This window comes from Rattus norvegicus, chromosome 7 (genome assembly GCF_021556685.1).
Source record: "Rattus norvegicus strain SHRSP/BbbUtx chromosome 7, alternate assembly SHRSP_T2T, whole genome shotgun sequence".
NCBI lineage: Eukaryota > Metazoa > Chordata > Mammalia > Rodentia > Muridae > Rattus > Rattus norvegicus.
In genome coordinates this window covers 31,933,547-31,951,181 of record NC_141540.1, presented here as the reverse complement: position 1 = coordinate 31,951,181, position 17,635 = coordinate 31,933,547, and the positions used below count along the sequence as shown (strand labels likewise).

At 45.0% G+C, this 17,635-nt stretch overlaps 1 long non-coding RNA gene across 1 annotated transcript; it reads right to left on the bottom strand.

The window, feature by feature from the left end:
* Nucleotides 1-8,126: 8,126 nt before the first annotated feature.
* On the bottom strand, nt 8,127-9,806 carry LOC134479654 (uncharacterized). Its single transcript, XR_015626108.1, has 4 exons — nt 9,588-9,806; nt 9,091-9,467; nt 8,851-8,927; nt 8,127-8,315 (listed from the first exon to the last, which is right to left on the bottom strand). It is a non-coding gene; the product is annotated as an uncharacterized LOC134479654 (long non-coding RNA).
* Between the last annotated feature and the right edge of the window lie 7,829 nt (nt 9,807-17,635).

Below are 17,635 nucleotides of genomic sequence, written 5' to 3'. Positions count from 1 at the left end.
GGAGTAGCTTGGTATAGGGCAGAGGGTCTTTCTCCTGAGACCCATGGGGCAACTGAGGCAAATTCCTGATGGTGTTAACTAAGCACAAGACTACAAGGCCACTTGAAGCCAAAGTTTGGGACTAGCGTACTGACATTTCTACACACATCCCTTGTTCAGGGTAAGGTGCGTTGCTGAACCCAAAGTCAAGGGAAATAAAATATGTTCTGTTCATGAAGAGGACATGGTGAGTATTGGGGAGAAGGAATCAACATTACATTTGCACGGGGAAATCAAGGTACAGGAAAAGGAAAGCGAGTCCTGGCACTTCAGAATGTTAGGGGAGAAGGACTTAAAACTGGCAATCTAGGCTACCAGAAGCAAGAAGGGCTTAGATCCAAGAGTTATTACATCCCCCACATTTAGCCTTTAATCTCAATATTTCTGTGTTTGCCTGGAAAAGTTTTCTAGGCAAAAAAAAGTTTTTTAGACTCTGAAATGAGATGAAACAGATGAGTTGGTGTCTGATGGTCATGGTTGTGAAAACCCAACAACAGGATTAGGGTCCAGATTTCTTTTAAGTCTTACCCTCTAACTCACATGGACTCCTTGGACTCTCGCCCTTTTGGTTGAATAGGAAAGGCCACTGGGCATTTAATATACATTCATTAGTGCTGTCATCAGGGCTTCTTCCATTCAGAAAGAGAACCTCGGTGTCATTTGAGTTCAAAAAGAGAGCTACCAACAGCAGCATCTAAAAGACCAAGCATTCTAGCCTCAGAAGAGATGGATCTGGGTATGCAAAAATGTCACCAGGAATCCTTGTTTCTTCCCTGCTAGGCGCTGGGTATCTCTACGATGTCCTCATTCTTAAACAACTTCTTGTTTCACATTGCCACAAGAGTTGCTGGAAGCCTCATGTTGATGCTCCATCAGCACGACGACCCAGGCCAGGTTCAGTGAAAACCTTCGGACTGAATTTTAAAGTTAACACAAATCCGATGTCTACTTTGAGACAAGCTATAAGCACCATGGTAAGAGTTCCCCAGATCTGGCTAGTCTAGACTCACGTGGTGAAATTTCACAGGGCTCACCCAAAACATATAGGCTGAGTAGAGAAGACAGATATAAAATCAGGAGAACACAAAAGACATAGATTATGGAAAAAGAAAAAAAAATAAAACAAAACAAAACAGATGCATCTGGCTAACAGCTGGCCAGTCGAGACAGTGTCCTGTCTCCTCTGTTCCCTCCCACTCTACCTTACCTCAGCCACTCTGAACACTTTGCTCTCATGCAAGCAGATATGAATGAAGGCTCTGTGCTTCGGTTTGACCATTTTCTCACTGAACCCTATCTAAATATTTAATTTGAAACATCAGTCCAATGCTACATTAGTTCTGATCTTCTTTGATCCTGATGTAATTGCTCCTACTTTTTCATATATAATTCATGCAGCTACCATGATGATGGTCGACTGTCTCCATTCTTATTACAGTTTGTTTACTGTAACAAAACAGAAGGGTCTCCACTAATACATATGAAATGCCAACAACATTGCCAGGGCCCAGCATATGGCCAATTGATAACAGAGTAATTAATGCTTCAGATCTTGTGGAATGATAAATATCAGGAGAGAAGAAAATTTCCCAAAAGTTCTATTCTGCAGGGTTCTACTGATGGACCCATGACCAAATCGTGGTTTTTCTCACCAGGTAGACCCATGAATGAACCAAGCGAAGGTTCCTTGAGATTACAGAGTTTTGCTCTAGTCCCGCTCATGCTCAACCAATATCAGCCTGCACATGGTACAAGTGCATGTTCAAAGTGCATGAAAGAAGAGGGTATCAGGGTGGAAGTTGTAGGAGGGCAGGAGTGAACTCTCTAAAACAATGTTAGAGTTTTGTGTTTACACCTTAGCTGAGAAGGAGAGAATTTAGATATCAAGTTCAAAATTGTACTGGACTGAGTGCTACTTCCAAGAGCCTCCTGGTTCTATTCTTAGTCCTCTCATGTCATCTCCCTGAGCTCTAGCCTAGCTTCTTTGTCTATCATGTAAACCATTGGATTTGACCAGAATGCGATTCTCTAATCCCATACCCAAGTTCCATCCATTTTTATGAAGAGCTTGTCATTCACTGTACAAGGGTGATGCTGTTAAGGTATTCGATGAAGAGATGTGAAATGGGCTTGGATTTGTAGCAGGCAGGACCTTGCACTACTGGCAGACAAAGCTATGTTGGGGAGAACATTTGCTTCATTGGAAAGGCTCTATTTGAAAGACTATCTCTTAGGGTTTCTTTGAGAGAACTGCATTGAGATTTAAACCACCAAAGTTAAGCAGAACAAAGGGTGGAACCTCAAATTAACACGGGGGCCTGTCTTCACTTGGAAAGTTCCAAAACAGAGCCTTGTGAGCATCTGTCCTTGCCAGTGACCTTGTACATTTATTTGACTGTCCAGCTGAAAGTTCACCGTGACATTTCAGTGTGAGACAGAACTCTAGATTTATAGTGAAACCTCAGGCAGAGGACAGGACAGTTGCCCAATAGGGCTACGAGAAGGACTGGGATGGTTATTCAAGAAGCCTCTGCTCTTCAGGTTTTCTTTCCTACTCTTCTCTCTGCACAAGGTGCAGGCAGCTGAGCTGTCCTCAGTGATTGTGCTGCAAGGGCCATGTGGAAGTTGACAACAGGCAGTTGCTATTCTTTGGGAAGTGGTGAAGGGGTCTAGAGTGAAGAAAGGGAGCCGCATTCATGAGCCAAGAAGAGGACAAGAGATGTTGCCTTGCAGAAAAAGGAGGGAGGAAGAGATGGTTTGAGGGGAGAAAGGGCTTTTTTTGGTAATTAATTAATTTATTTATTTTGGCATATTTGAAGAGGATTTTTTGCAAAAATGTTCCAGAACTTTCTAGCACTGGTAATCCATGCAGGGCTGGATACAACAAGCAAGGGGGCCAACCAGTCCAAGTAGCTCCTGTTTCTCATACTGTTTGGTCTGGTTCCTTTTCATATCTATTGTTTTTCATTGAAACTTTTAGAAAAGACTGATTTAATTAAACCAAAATAAATCACAGGACCCGATTTTTTTCCTACCTTTATTTTCTATGATCCAGGAATTAGGGGCTTCATTCACCAGCTGTGTGGACTTTGGCAAATTATTTCACCTCCCTTGGCCCATTACCTCATGTGGAAAACAGGGCTTACAAGAGTGTCTGCATCACTGCTGAGCTTCTGTGATAGGAGGACACTTCAGAGCTCTGTACACAACAACCAGGGGCATCACTAATATCATTCAAATGCCACTCCATTGCCAAATGCATCAAGAGTCTAGGAAAACAACCCTAAACCGTCAAGACAGGTGGTGGCCACAGCTGTCTCTTGGCTCTCATCGCTGGTCCTGTAGAGAAAGTTTGATGGATAATGGTCCATGGGGATAGATGCTTCCTAACGTCCAGTGCATCAGAAGTGGGAGGAAGCAGCTGTAGGGAGGCAGGAGGAGACACAGGAGGCAGGGGCAGTGGGTCACAAACACACCTGTCCTCAACTCCATGAAATAAATGATCTGCCCTCTCCTGCCCTGAATGCATCAGGGATCCGTCTGGAAAGAAAAGAAAAATGTGGAATGGGCACAAGTGGAAGCTGGAAAAGCAGTGTTCTTAAGTGTGTTAAAAATGTGGTCCCCACTGTCATCTCCCACCAACTCCTGGGTTAGGTACCCATGGAAAATACCTGGAGTGAGTCTGAGCCGTGCCTAGAATCACTGAACTAAGGAATGGAAGAATTGTATGGATCAATTTACTGTATCACAAGTAACAGAAACATGAAGTAACTCATAAACTGACCTTGTTTGTTTAATATAGTAAGTTCAGGAGCATGAAGGCTTTAGGTTCAGTTGACCCAGAAGGTCAACAATGCTATCAAGTTCAGATTTTTCCTGTCTGTATCATCATCTTTAGTATATGGGTTATATTGTTGAATTTTTAAAAAGGGTTTGTTGGGGCTGGAGAGATGGCTCAGCAGTTAAGAGCACTGATTGCTCTTCCAGAGGTCCTGAGTTCAATTCCCCAGCCACACATGGTGGCTCACGATCATCTGTAATTGAATCCAATGCCCTCTTCTGGTGTGTCTGAAGACAGGAACAGTGTACTCATATACATAAAATAAATAGATCTTTAAAAAATGTTTTAAAAAGTGTCAGTAGTAGGTAGGGTACTCTTCTTTCTTGTTTCTAATCAATGACTGGGAAGGGATAAAGGAAAGGAAGGAGATAGAGATTCCTCAACTACAGAGTGAGAGGCTCAGTTTTGTACCTCTGAGATAATTCAGGACATGTGCTCACTTCTGGATCCATCACAGTGGCCAGGTAGGAGCCTGCAATAGTTAATCCTGATTATCAGCTTGACAGGACCCAGGATCATCTAGAAGACACCATCAAAAGTTGTCGGTGAAGGAGTTTCCAAGTTGTGGTATCTGGGTGAGAAGACCTGCCCTAAGCGTGGGAAGTGCCATCCAATGGGCTGAGGCAAGAACTGACTAAAATGGTGAAAACGGATCAGTTTTCATCTTGGCTCTTCTGGCTATGGATACAGTGTGGGAAGTTGCCTCAGGCCCTTGCTGCCATTGATGACTTACCCATGATGAACCAACTGTACCAATGGGCAGACAAAATAAATTCTTAATTCCTTAATTTGCTTTTGTCAGATAGTCTGTGGAAGCAATGATAAAGGTAATAGTTACGATAGGTAATATTTATTGACCTAAACCTGGAATTTAATTTTTAATTTTAAAATTATATATGCGTGTGTGTATGTGTGTGACTACAACATACATGTGCTAGTGCTATAATGTATAAAGTTCAGAGACAACTTTTTGGAGTCAATTCTCTCCTTCCACCTGAGGATTGAATTCAGGTGTCAGGCTTGTGGTACAAAGGCTTTTACCCACTGAGCCATCTTGTCAACCCAAGCCTAGATTTTTCAATCAAATGTTAGCAGATTATTAGCTTTGATGCAGACCTTTAAGACTTGGTAGTGTTTATCTTTGTGGCTGGGTAATTCTTGGTTCTGAGAAATTTCCTATGAACTTGCCATGCTTTGCTTTGTGTCTAGTCACTCAATACTACAAGCATGAGGCTGGGTATAGACAGTAACCTGAGAGGAGGAAGGGACTAGATAGGTGACTTATCTGTGTCTTGTTGTTACAGTAGAAAACCAGAGGCCAGCCAATTTTACAAAGAAAGAGTTTCACTTAAGTTACAGAATATGATACCAACACTAGCTTAGATCCTGCCTATGCTACATCAAGGCATATCACATCTTGGCAGGAGTATGTGTGTGAGGAAGATAACAAATTACCAGAGAGAAAGCAATGAGGTCTTGGAGTCTCACAATCTATTTTGAAGGTATGCTACAGATTTGCCTAAGAACTTCCCAATATGCCACACCTCCTAAGATCTTACTGCCTCTCACACTGCTAACCTGTGGATGAGAAGTACCAATACATGTGCCACTGGGTAATAAGTTGACTTGTACCCAGTACACAATTATGGGACACTACCCCCGAAGCTGTGTGAAGGATTTCTATTTCATTCTAAAAACATTAGGAAACAACCCAGCCATTAAAAATGAAACAGAATTGAAACTAGATGAAGTAGTAGTCAATGAGTAGGGATGAAGAGTGGATGTGGCAAAACTGATACCGATCGTGGGGATGGTACTAGACCTCAAGTTTTGGGTACCATGAGAGGTAGCTGTGAGAGATTCTGATACTTTTCAGTGAGACATAAAGTCACAAATCTTGGGGGTTACTTCTTAAGAATGGTACAGGTTGGAGAAGGGGAGTGACATTCTATAAGCTCTTTAAGAAGAGAGGATGGCATTGTTTGGCATCAGTGGGAGGAGAAGCCCTTTGTCCTGTGAAGGCTCTTTTCTCCAGTGTAGGGGAATACCAGGATGTTGAGTTGTGAATGGGTGGGTGGGAGGAGGAGCATCCTCATAGAGGCAGGGGGATGAGGGATGGGAGAGGGGAGAACTTGGAAAGTGGATACCATTTGAAATGTAAATACATAAACTATCCAGAAGTGAAAGGATTTCATTCTTGGTGTTTCAGACTAAGTAGAGGAATGGGGCTACCAGATTTCCCTTTAAACTTAGTGACAATGTGACATGGAGGCTGTAGATGACCCCAGCAGGAGCTCCTTTGGAAATAGTGAGTATTGGACAACACACACACACACACACACACACACACACACACACACACACACATACACATTTGTAGCAGATGGGCAGCTTGGTCTTCATGTGGGTCTGCTAACAATTGCAAAGAGGGCTATTTCTGACTCTGTTGCCTGCCTCTGGATCCCCTTCCCTACCTAGACTGCCTGGTTTAGCCTCAGTGGGAGAGGAGGTGCTTAGTCCTGCTGGGATTAGATGTACCAGTATGGGATGGTATGGGAGGGCTTCATCTTCTCCTCAGAGAAGGGAGGGATTTGTAAGGGCAAGACTGGGAGGAGAGGAGGGAGGGGGGGGTCTGTGATTAGAATGTTATGTGAATAAAAATAAATTATAAAAAATGTGGAAGATTTACACAATGAGGTATTGCTTGGCTGTTAAATATATTATAAAATTTGCAAACAAATGGACGGAATTAGGAAAAACCATCCTGAGTGAGGTAACCTGGACCCAGAAAAACAAAAATGGTATGTACTCACATACTAGCCGTGAAGTAAAGAATAACTGCTGCAATCCACAGACCAAGGAAAGCTAAGTAACTGGAAGGGCTCAAGGGGGAGACACATGACTCTCCCTGACAAGGAGAAAAAGAACAGACATCATGGATGTACTGGGTACATGTGGGGAAGGGAACCGGAGCATTCAAGTGGGAAAATGGAAGGAAAGAATATTGGGAAAAACAACTGGAATTTAGAGGGGGGACATGTTAGGGACAAGCTAGTAATCCAGTCCAGTGGAAATTCCCAGGAATCTCCAAATGTGACCCTAGCTAAGACTCCTAGTAATGGGGATTACAGAGCCTGAACCAGCCATCTCCTATAACCACGCAAGACTTCCAGTGGAGGAATTGGGACACCAACTCAACCACAAATCCTTTGACCTACAATCTGTCCTGCCTATAAGATATGCGGGGGTAAGGCTGGCACAGAGATTGTGGGAGTGGCCAACCAATGACTAGTCCAGCTTGAGACCCATGCCATGAGAGGGAGCCTACCTCTGATACTGTCTGGAGGTCTAGGAACCAGAGGCTGGGCATCCCAGAGACCTAGGATAGAACCAAACATAACTGGCAAAAAAAAAAGTCGATGAAATGATTCCTAATGATATTCTGCTTTACTTATAGATTGGTGCACAGCCCAGTTGTCATCAGAGAAGGGGTTCATCCAGTGACTGACGGAAACTAGGCAGAGACCCACAGCTCAATGTTGGGCAGCACTTGGGAAATCTTGTGGAGGAGAGAAAGGAAGAATTGTAGGAGCTAGAGGGGTCAAAGACACCACAAGAAAACCCACAGAATCAACAACCCTGGGTCCATAGGGGCTCACAGAGATGGAACTAATAAGCACTGGGTCTGACATAGGCCCTCTGCAGCTGTATAGCTTGCTCTTCTTGTGGGATTTCTAACAGTGGGAGCAGGGGCTCCTGGAACCCCTTTCCTCTCATTGGGTTCCAGCATCCAACCTTGATGTGAGGGCATGTGCTCAGTCTTACTGCACCTTGGCTTTCCATGTTTGGCTCATATGGGATGCCTGCCCTTTTCTAAAGAGAAACAGAGACGGAGTGGATGGTGGAGGTGGGGGAGAAACTGGGGGGTGAGGACAGAGGTAAAACTGCAGTCCGGATGTAATTAATGTACGAGAGAAGAATAAATAAAGAAAATAATACTTGAAAAGAAGAACCCCCACAAAGGAGTAAACCTGTAATAACACTAAAGGATTTGCCAGAGCCTTAACTACACATGCGATCTAGGTGAATGTCCAAGAGGTGTCTGGTAAAAATATCATCTTCCATTGGAACTCAGAGCTCACTTCGTGCACGGAATCTTAAGGGCTAGCATTTCTTCCTATATGCTCTGGGGAATTAGAAAATCTCAGTTAATGCAATAAAACTATTAAAAGTATTAAAAAGACACCTTCATTTCATGATGGAAGAATCAGGTACAGATGGGGAGGGTTGTAGGAAATCGCGGTTGAACGAGTCATGAAATGCTCATTAGTGGGATGCATCCCAGGGCCCTTAGCTCTGGGAGCATGGTCTGTTTCTTAGCTCTACGTTGAGAGATATCAGATGTTGATCATAGCTGGAACAATCCACTTCTATTCTGTAATATAGAGCAAGATAGAAGGACAGACATAAGCCTTGGTGCAGACATAAAAGAAGCTGGAAGAGACAAGGACCACCATCTCTAGGATCAGCTTGCCTCAAATCCTCAACAAAACCGTCTATGAGCTCTTGAGTAAGTTACATGATTTCTGCATGACTCTCTTTCCTCATTTGCATAAAGGGACTAATTAAGACACCTCTATCACAAAGAATGATGGCAACTAAATTCAACAGTACTTAACACAGTATAGTCCAGTATTGTAAGGGCGTAACATAGCATAATCCAAGAAAGTGCCCAGTATCTGTTGGCTATTACAGACTGAGTATCCCTTATCTGAAATGCTTGTGAGTAAAGGTGGGTTTTGGAGGAATATTTGCATATACATAATGAGGTACTTTCAGATCAAATCCAGGTCTAAACGACCACTTCATTAATGCCTCATGTTCTCATTAAGCACACAGCCTTAAAAAAAAAAAGTGAGCTTGAGTTGACCGCCTGTGACCCGTTTGATGGGTTCAGGAGTGGACTTTACCTTTGCGACTCTGTGGAAGTGCTCACAAGATCTGGAGGTATTTGGGGCTTCTCCATTTTAGATGAGAGGTCGTCAACCTGTAAAAAAGCAGAGAGGCAGCTGTGCTCCAACTCATAACCATTGAGGAAAAACTAACCTATCACGGCCAGGGAAAGCGAGGTGAACCGATGCATGCATGGAATGATGCAGAAAGGACCAGTAAAGAAAGACGTATCATGCCTTCTAGAAGTCTGCACCTACCTTCAAAACTTTCCTGTGATTTTACAGTGAATGACTCTGCCCCCACTTCCGTTAGCTTAAGCAGTCTAGGTGGCTTGCAATCACAAAGGCAAAACTCGAGTGGCAGAGACAGGATTTGAACCCAAGGCCCCTGGCTTCCTGTCCAGCTGTTGACTATTGCCATATGCCAATTTACTGAGGACCTTGATGTAACTCATGGAGAAACGTGTCCCAGAGGAAGAAGCAGCTCTTTGCAACTGGCAGCAGCCTGTGTCTGGAATTAGATTTAGAGCGCCTGGCTTCACAAGACACTGACTTCTGAACTTCCAGCTGCTGCGGCCGGCGCCAGACCAAAGCTGCTGATGGTGCTGGAGAGGTTCAAGGCTCCAGAGACGTGCCTGTAAGAGACATGCTCAGTAGTCGTCTTCTGGCATCATCTAGATATCGATTCAAGGGGCGGTTAGAGGCTGTGAGGCTAAATGTGGGATTGCCATGGATTTGCGAAACAAATTACATACCCTGTTCGATCCTCCAAAATCCAGCTTGCTCACATCTCCTCGCCTAGGACAGCTAAACTTTTACTTGTTGCTGCTTTCCATAGGCTTTTCCGTGGATGCCCAGTGGGCTGCAGAATCATCTCCTGTTGCTGTGAAACCACCACCTGACTGGGCCAGCCCAAGAAGCTGGCACTATGTATCTAACAAGCCATTCAGCAAGCGCCCTCTCTCTGCAGGACCCTGATGTAAGAAACCCAGGATTACTCTTTGAAAGCACTCCGTGATGTTTTTATCCATATCTGCCGGGAAGAGCTATAGACTGAGAGGATGCACAGAGTGAGATTTAAAAAAAGAATATCGTTGTGCAAAGTCAAAATCACATGGAGCCTGGTTTTTTTTCTTTTTTGTTTTGTTTTTTTCGGAGCTGGGGACCGAACCCAGGGCCTTGAGCTTCCTAGGCAAGCGCTCTACCACTGAGCTAAATCCCCAACCCCGGAGCCTGGTTTTTAACTCGGGTCTCAGTGGTTTGGCCTGTTGAATGGATCCGGTAGTGGGGCCGCCCTTTGCTTTTTGTATAGTTCACTTGCAGTAGCTAGAAACAAAGTATCTGATACACCACCAAGCAGGTGGCAGTAATTAGTGTACCAAAGTACAATTCTCAGGGAGAGAAAGGATCTAATTAGGTATGTAATCTGTTCCTATCCTATCACAGAGCTTTCCTGGACTTACCTCAGTGACAGTGTACCAGCAGGCTTCATTTCTGTTGATAATGTCGAATGTTTTTAAGCTTTTGCCTAAAAGTGAGTCACCACACGAGATGCTGATTGGCTGACACCAGTTCTATTTTGTTGGGTACTAAATAATGAAGCGGGAGGGGGGTGGTGGTTATTAATGCAGAGAAGGCGGGAAAAAAAGAGCAATGAATAGAGACACAGAAATAGCATCAGTAATTATAAGTCTCACAAAGCCTGTTGTGACGTACCGTATGAGTCAAAAATGAAATGTGTATGACATGAATCATTCTGTGAATAAGAGAAGGGATCTAATTTCCTAAATTGGGTTTTGTCAGCAGTAATGCTTCATGCTGAAAAATGTATACTCTTCAGCCAATGACAGCTAACTTTGCTGGGGAGGGGGAGTTGGTGGAAGGATTGTGGGAGGGGGTAAGTAGGAGAGGGACAGTGAGAGGGGATGTAAAGTGAATAAGTAAAAATAATAATAATGATAAAAACCAAACAAAACATTTCTTCTTAGCAAAACAAAAGTGAAAGCAAAATTCTCGTGGTAATTCAGCATGATCTCAGCTCTGGACTTACCTTAGTGGGAAAATTATAACACACTTAAGCAAGTTTCAATGTGTCAACCAGTCTCTGCCTCTTTGAAAATACACGAGTTGCAGTTTTGGCTTGGGAATGGCAATATGAATGCATCGATGATCCTGGGAAGCTTCAACGTTCAGTGAGAGAGGCCCAGGGAAGAGAGGAGAGAAGAGCATCTATTCTAGGTGATCAGAGAAGTCCCTCGTGTTTGCAAAGTTGAGTCTGGAAGCAGGGTGGGTACTGTGGCTGGACTGAGACTTGTTCTAAGTGTCAGAGTATCCAGTCTGTTCTCTCCATCTGGGATGCCCTACCAGTGCATCCTCTGGACCTGCAGAACAGGCATTTACTTCTCCTAGTTCTACTAGTACTGGGAGAGTCTGCAGGGTCTGCTTCCTGACTCCTGGGTGCCACCTTCTCACTGTGGCCTCACACAATACAGTACAGTGACCTTTAGGGTTGTCATTTGTAAAAGAGTTCATATCCTGTTCATGTGGCTTCTGCCTTCATGGATCTAATTCCTTCCCAAAGGCCTCAGATCTTTATAGAACCCCAGTGCCTCAAGGTTAGGTTTCAACGTGGACATTTTTGGGCTTCACAAATATTCAAACCATAATACATTGCAGTCATCTTCTTCCTAATGGTGGGCATCAGTGTCTTAATACTTTCGAACCTCGACTGCAGGTTTCCATTGATTTCATTAACCCATCAGACAGAGTTCCAATTTGTTGAAAGTCTAGACATTTCCAATGGGACATTTGTAAAGGGATAGAGAGAAGGTTCCTACAAATTAGAGGGAATATATGAACAAAGGCTTCAAAATAGCCCTGTCCCCCAGAGGGTAAGACAGGGATTGTGGTGGTTCTACAGTGGGAGAGGTAGGCTCATGTCTGTAGGTCAGGTGGAAGAGCTGTGGGTTTATCCTCTGACAACCAGGGGACTGCTGAGCACTTATCAAGGCAGTTATCATGACCTTTGACCTGGCATCGTGCAGAGAATATGCCATGTTGCAGGTCAGGAGCCCTTCAGCAGCAGATTTAACTGAACTTCTTTTCTGCGGCACACAAGGGTTACGCACACTTGAGGTTTTAGGATACCATGGTGGTTTCAACTTGCACCTTCTGTACTGACTCACGTCTCTGGTGCATGGCATTTTCTGTCTGCATTAGCCTTGTTGCATTCCTTGCTTGACTATCAATAGCTAAGGTATCATCTTGCTCGGTTCCGGAATCATCCAGGTTAGGCCGAGTGATGCTGAAGCTTTGGAAACTTCCAGATTGTGTGTGATTAAGATCAAGTTTGTTTCTAGTGTGTGTTTCACGCCAGTTGCAAGCGAGAGATTAGACAGTGACATCCATCATAGTCGTTTGGTCAGAGTGACGGCTGTGAAAGGGAACATGGGTCACCTTGTGCCAACTCCTGAGGTCACATATGGCTCTCTGGACACGTTTTGTTGGTCAAAGAAGCAAGCTAACTGAGCCTGCTTTCAGGAAAGAGAAAAGTTTAATCTTCCCTGGAGGAAGAACAAATCACATAATTTATGACACAGCCCTCCATGCCGCACTCCTTTCTGGGATTGGCCTCTGCAAAACTAACAATGCTAACATACCAAACGCTTCAATCCTTCCAACATTTCCTCCTCATCAGCCACTTGCTGTATCCAGGCAATGGATGGAGCCTGACCTTTCCTTTCTTTCATTCAATCCCCATAGTAAGTAAACATGGAGTCATCATTGATCATTACGAACATGATTGATTCATATAGTATTTTTGCAGGGAGAGGCTATGATTATCTCTATTTTGCAGATTACTAAGCTGAGTCACAGAGAGGCTGTCACCTGAAGAACATAGAACTAGGAAGGACCAGAAGCCAGTCTTTAGCATTGTCTTCTTAACTTCAGTAGCAACTGAAGCCCTCAATACAGTGAGCTCTGTCTTACACTGTGTCCCTTTCTGTCCATTTGCCTCCCATAAACACTGCCCCCTTGTAGGCACTTTAGTTACTGCTCTGTGACATGTAGAAAGTTGGGGCTTTCTCCTATGCAATACACATTAGAAACAAACTTGATTTTAATCACAGCAACCTGGAAGTTTCTATTGCTTCCGCAAAACGCGACCTAACCTGGATGATTCCAGGACTGAGCAAGATGATACCTTAGTCAAGCAGGAAATGCAACAAGGCAAGCCTCGCAGAGAGGTAGGTGGCAGAGCTCGGGTTTAAGCCCCGGCCTCAGGCTTCAAGGTCAGCATTCAAGCGACTATGCCATATTGCCCACATGATATACTTGTTTATACTACAACATTCAGTTTATACTACCCTACTCCATTCAGTCCTCTGTACTGGGACCAGATGGGCTTGAGGCAGAAGTCAACGAAGAGAACACAAGGAGCTCTAAGAAGGATGCCTCACTCAAAAGTGCCAGACACAGGAAAGGAAAACCAAGGGCTCCTCAGAGTGCACGGTTGAATAAAGCATGGCGGGTTGAGACACTGCAAAGCCTGGCCTGAAGTTTGACAGTTGGGAGGGATGCCCATGAGGACATGTTGACCAGGAAGCTGGACTGCAGCTAACACTTGGGTTTTCACAACTTCCCATGTTATCACAGAACACTGGGCCAAGGCATGGAGCATGGACGTGTGATATGCACAGGGCCACATGGCTTATAAAGTGTGGAGATTGTTCTTTAACATTTCACTACATGGGTCTAGAGAGACGTCTCAATGGGTAAGAGCACTGCTTTCCTTTCAAAGAAGCCAAATCCAATTCCCAGCACCCCTGGAAGAGCGCACAACTGTCTGTAAGTCCAGGTCCAGGAGAGGTAATGACCTCTTCTGGCCTCCAGGGATACAAGGCCTGTGGGTGGTACACAGCCATACATGGAGACAAAATATCGGTATGGATAAAATAAAATACTAAAAATTTTTTAAAATTTCAGTACATTTGAATTGGTCACTGTTAAGCATTTATGGACCAAAAACAATGTGTATGTAATGTATCCATGCATCTGGATTTGCATATATATTACTCTAGTTAATGTATCTATCATGTATATATGCATATAACATATTTAGATACAGTATATACTGAATATAGAGTATCATTGTTCTAGTTGACTGTTACTGTTAAGATATGCAGACAAAAGTAGGGTGATTGGACAGTCCTTCCTATTAAAAAAACAAACAAAAGAGACCCCCCCCATTTTTGGAACAAACAAATAGAGAAACAACAGAAACAAACGTGCATTGGCAAAGATGCATAGACACTGGAAATCTAGCCCACTACTGGTGAGATTTACAATAGATCAGCTAAGAGGGAACAATGTGGTTGTTTTTCAAGAACATCAACACTGGGTTACCACAAAGTCAATTATTTTCATTGTGGGGTAGAGACTCCAAATGCATTGACAGCAGTCTTGAGATACTGGACACCTATATTTATGGAAGCTTTGCTCACAGTAGTCAAAAATAGAAGTAACCCAAGTGCTGTAGCACATACGTATGATTAAATATCATACAGCCTTATGGAGAGCTAGTGTTTGATAGACATCGTTTGGGGAAGATGACAAAGATCAGGAGAGGGGTCGTGATGAGGGGAGGGGCTGTGATGATGCTTATCCAACAGTGGTTATAAAGTTGTCAAAACGTATATTTAAAGGGGGCGGAAGGGGTAAGTGCTATGCTCTGCATGCTGTACCACACTTTCAGAAGTGATAAAGGAGGAAGAGTCATGTGGCTGAGGGTCCACACCATCAGTGTCCCTTGTTCATAAAGGCAAGGCCAGGGAGCTCCATGGACCCTTCAGCTTTGTCTTCTTGGAAGCCCATGTGAAATGGGACTTGATGCTTTTCTGTGGGCCACATATCATAGCATTGACTTGCTCTCTTTGACCCTGGAGGGGCAAGAGAAGCTCTCTTGAACACATCATTTCTCCTGAGTAAGAATTCGTAACCAATTAGGTATGTTTGGACTTGGAAGCTCTCCTAGGAGAGGGTAGGTGCTGGTAAGCATCAGTCACAGACAGGCTGTGAGAGACAGACCGTGAGAGACAGCTGTGAGAGACAGGCCGTGAGAGACAGGCCGTGAGAGACAGGCCGTGAGAGACAGGCTGTGAGAGACAGGCTATGAGAGGCAGGCTGTGAGAGACAGGCCGTGAGAGACAAGCCGTGAGAGACAGACCATGAGAGACAGGCTATGAGAGGCAGGCTGTGAGAGACAAGCCGTGAGAGACAGCTGTGAGAGACAGGCCGTGAGAGACAGGCCATGAGAGACGGGCTGTGAGACAGCCTCAGTTGAAGCATCACCCGTGGAGGGGAACAGGGGCTGCTGTAGAAAGTGACAGAAGCGCATGGTGTCAGGGAAGAGAGTTATGGAGCTCTGATAAGAAGAGAGGCAGGAATCCCATTAGAATTTCCAAAGACTTTTTCTCTTAATGGTCCAGGGCTGGTTGTATTTAACCTTGTCTTAAGCTTCTGTGCTCCATATATGTTTTAAAAAATTATTAGCGTATATTAAGTGCACAAATTAAATGGGTCCATTGTGGCATTAATACACACTCACACACACACACTCACACACACACTCACACACTCACACACTCACACCACATACACACTCACACACACTCATACACAGACTCACACACACACTCACACACAGACTCACACACACGCTCACACTCACACACTCACACACTCACACCACATACACACTCACACACACTCATACACAGACTCACACACACACTCACACACAGACTCACACACACGCTCACACTCACACACTCACACACTCACACACTCACACACACTCACACACACTCACACACACTCACACACACTCACACACACTCACACACACTCACACACACTCACATACACACTCACACACACCCATACACACACTCACACACACACTCACACACACAATCACACACACACTCACACACACACACACACACACACACACACACCACACATCAGGCTGTCACCATACTGTCCCTAAAGACTATTACACATAAACATTTCTCCGCAGGGAAGGGAGAAATTCATTCCACTTGGTCAAAAACATCCAGGTGCCACAAAAGTGCCTTCCCTGTGCCTGGCAACCAACCAAATGGGAGACTGACTGCAGTTGCTGCACATTTCAAGTGCCTTTTAGAAACGAGGACACCCTGCTTCGCATCCTTCTTGCTCCGTAATCACCATGTACCCAGGAAGCAGAGGACGTTCTGATCGGGTGTGAATAAGTGCTTGACAGACACCTGCCAATACAACGTGGCTGTAGTTTTCAACCTGTGTGATACCTAGCAAGGCAAAGAGAGCCTCCAGGGGGTGGGATGGAGTGGGGTGGAGTGGGGTGGGTGCGGAACCCACCCTCAGCTGAGGCAGCAGTGGAAGAGCTAATGCCATACTGCAGGTCTGGGTCAGGATGGTCGATTGAAGGAGAGGAAGGTAATTCAGGACTCCCCCTCCCCCACTTCCCTGCTGTCTTACCCTGGGGAATTTGTGGCTGCAAAAGCTATTTAACCAGTGAGGGGGACAAAGACTTAATAGTTGGCAAGGGTGGGTGGAAGAAGAAATACTCCTGGGTACATGCAGCCCATGTCTGCAGGTATCCCGTGCAGTGATTTTGACCCCTCTCTTCCTCTGTCTTTGCTAGGCTGTGGGTATAGGCTAGCACATCTGCCTTTCTTCTGACATCCTTACTTGCATTTCCGGCTGAATCCCGAGGTCTGAGTCTGTCCCTCCCCTGAGGTCCTTGCTGTCTCTTCCTTATTTACCATTCTCTTTAAACAGAGAGCTCAATCCCTCCCCTGGTTGGTGAAGCAGACCGCTTAGCCTTGAGGGTTGGCCAAGCGGAAGTGGAAGCACTTAGGTGCTGAGGCGCTCAGATAGAGCAAGAAGCTCCCCCCCCCCCCCCCCCGCAGTGCTGTGCTGAAGTGAGCCTGCTCCATCCCCTTTTCTAGAAACCCATGGAAGTCAGATGAAGTTGCCGCCTGCTTCCCTGGTTGGTCCTGTTAATTGATCCCACATGTTTCCTCCACTGCCTGATGAGAGGGATTCCAGTGTCAGGTTGTGCTGGAGCCAAGTCAGAGCAGTTTCCCCTGACATCTCTGTGATCCTGGGCAGATGCGTGCCTGGGGCAGGGCGGCATGACCAGCCGGCCATTTAGGGTCTGTGTGTGTGTCAGAGGGGATTGACCGGTGTGGCGTGAGGAGCTGGGCAAAGTCTCTGGCAGGGCATCCTAGAGTGGAGGACTCCAACACTAGTGGGAGGCAGGAGCAGCCCAGGCCGGACATTGTGCTGAGGCTGGCTGAGGCGCCACTCCCTGGGGATGCTGTGTTGTTTTGTGTACCGTGGACTCTCTTCACAGCCTTGTGTTCAGTGAGGAACACCCTCGCTCTGCTTGTACCAGGGAGGGAGGAATGGGGTCCAGAGAAGTCAAGGAGCTTGATGAAAATCACCCAGCAAAGAAGTGGCAAAGTCTGGACCGGAACTTAGTCTTGTTGGGCAGGGTTGCACTTTCTTCTCCTGGGAAAGGGTGACTGATAGTTCAGGCGGATCTGCAGAGTAGTAAGGGAAGGAGGCATGGTGAGGAGAGGATGCTCAGAATTATTTCTCAGGCCCATTCTCAGATCATTCTCTTTCCCATGTGATGCATGAAGGGCTAGCAGGCCCAGAAGGTCCGAAACTCTATAACTTGTGTTTTACTTAATTTTTAATTAAAATATAATTCAATCATTTCCCCCTTTCC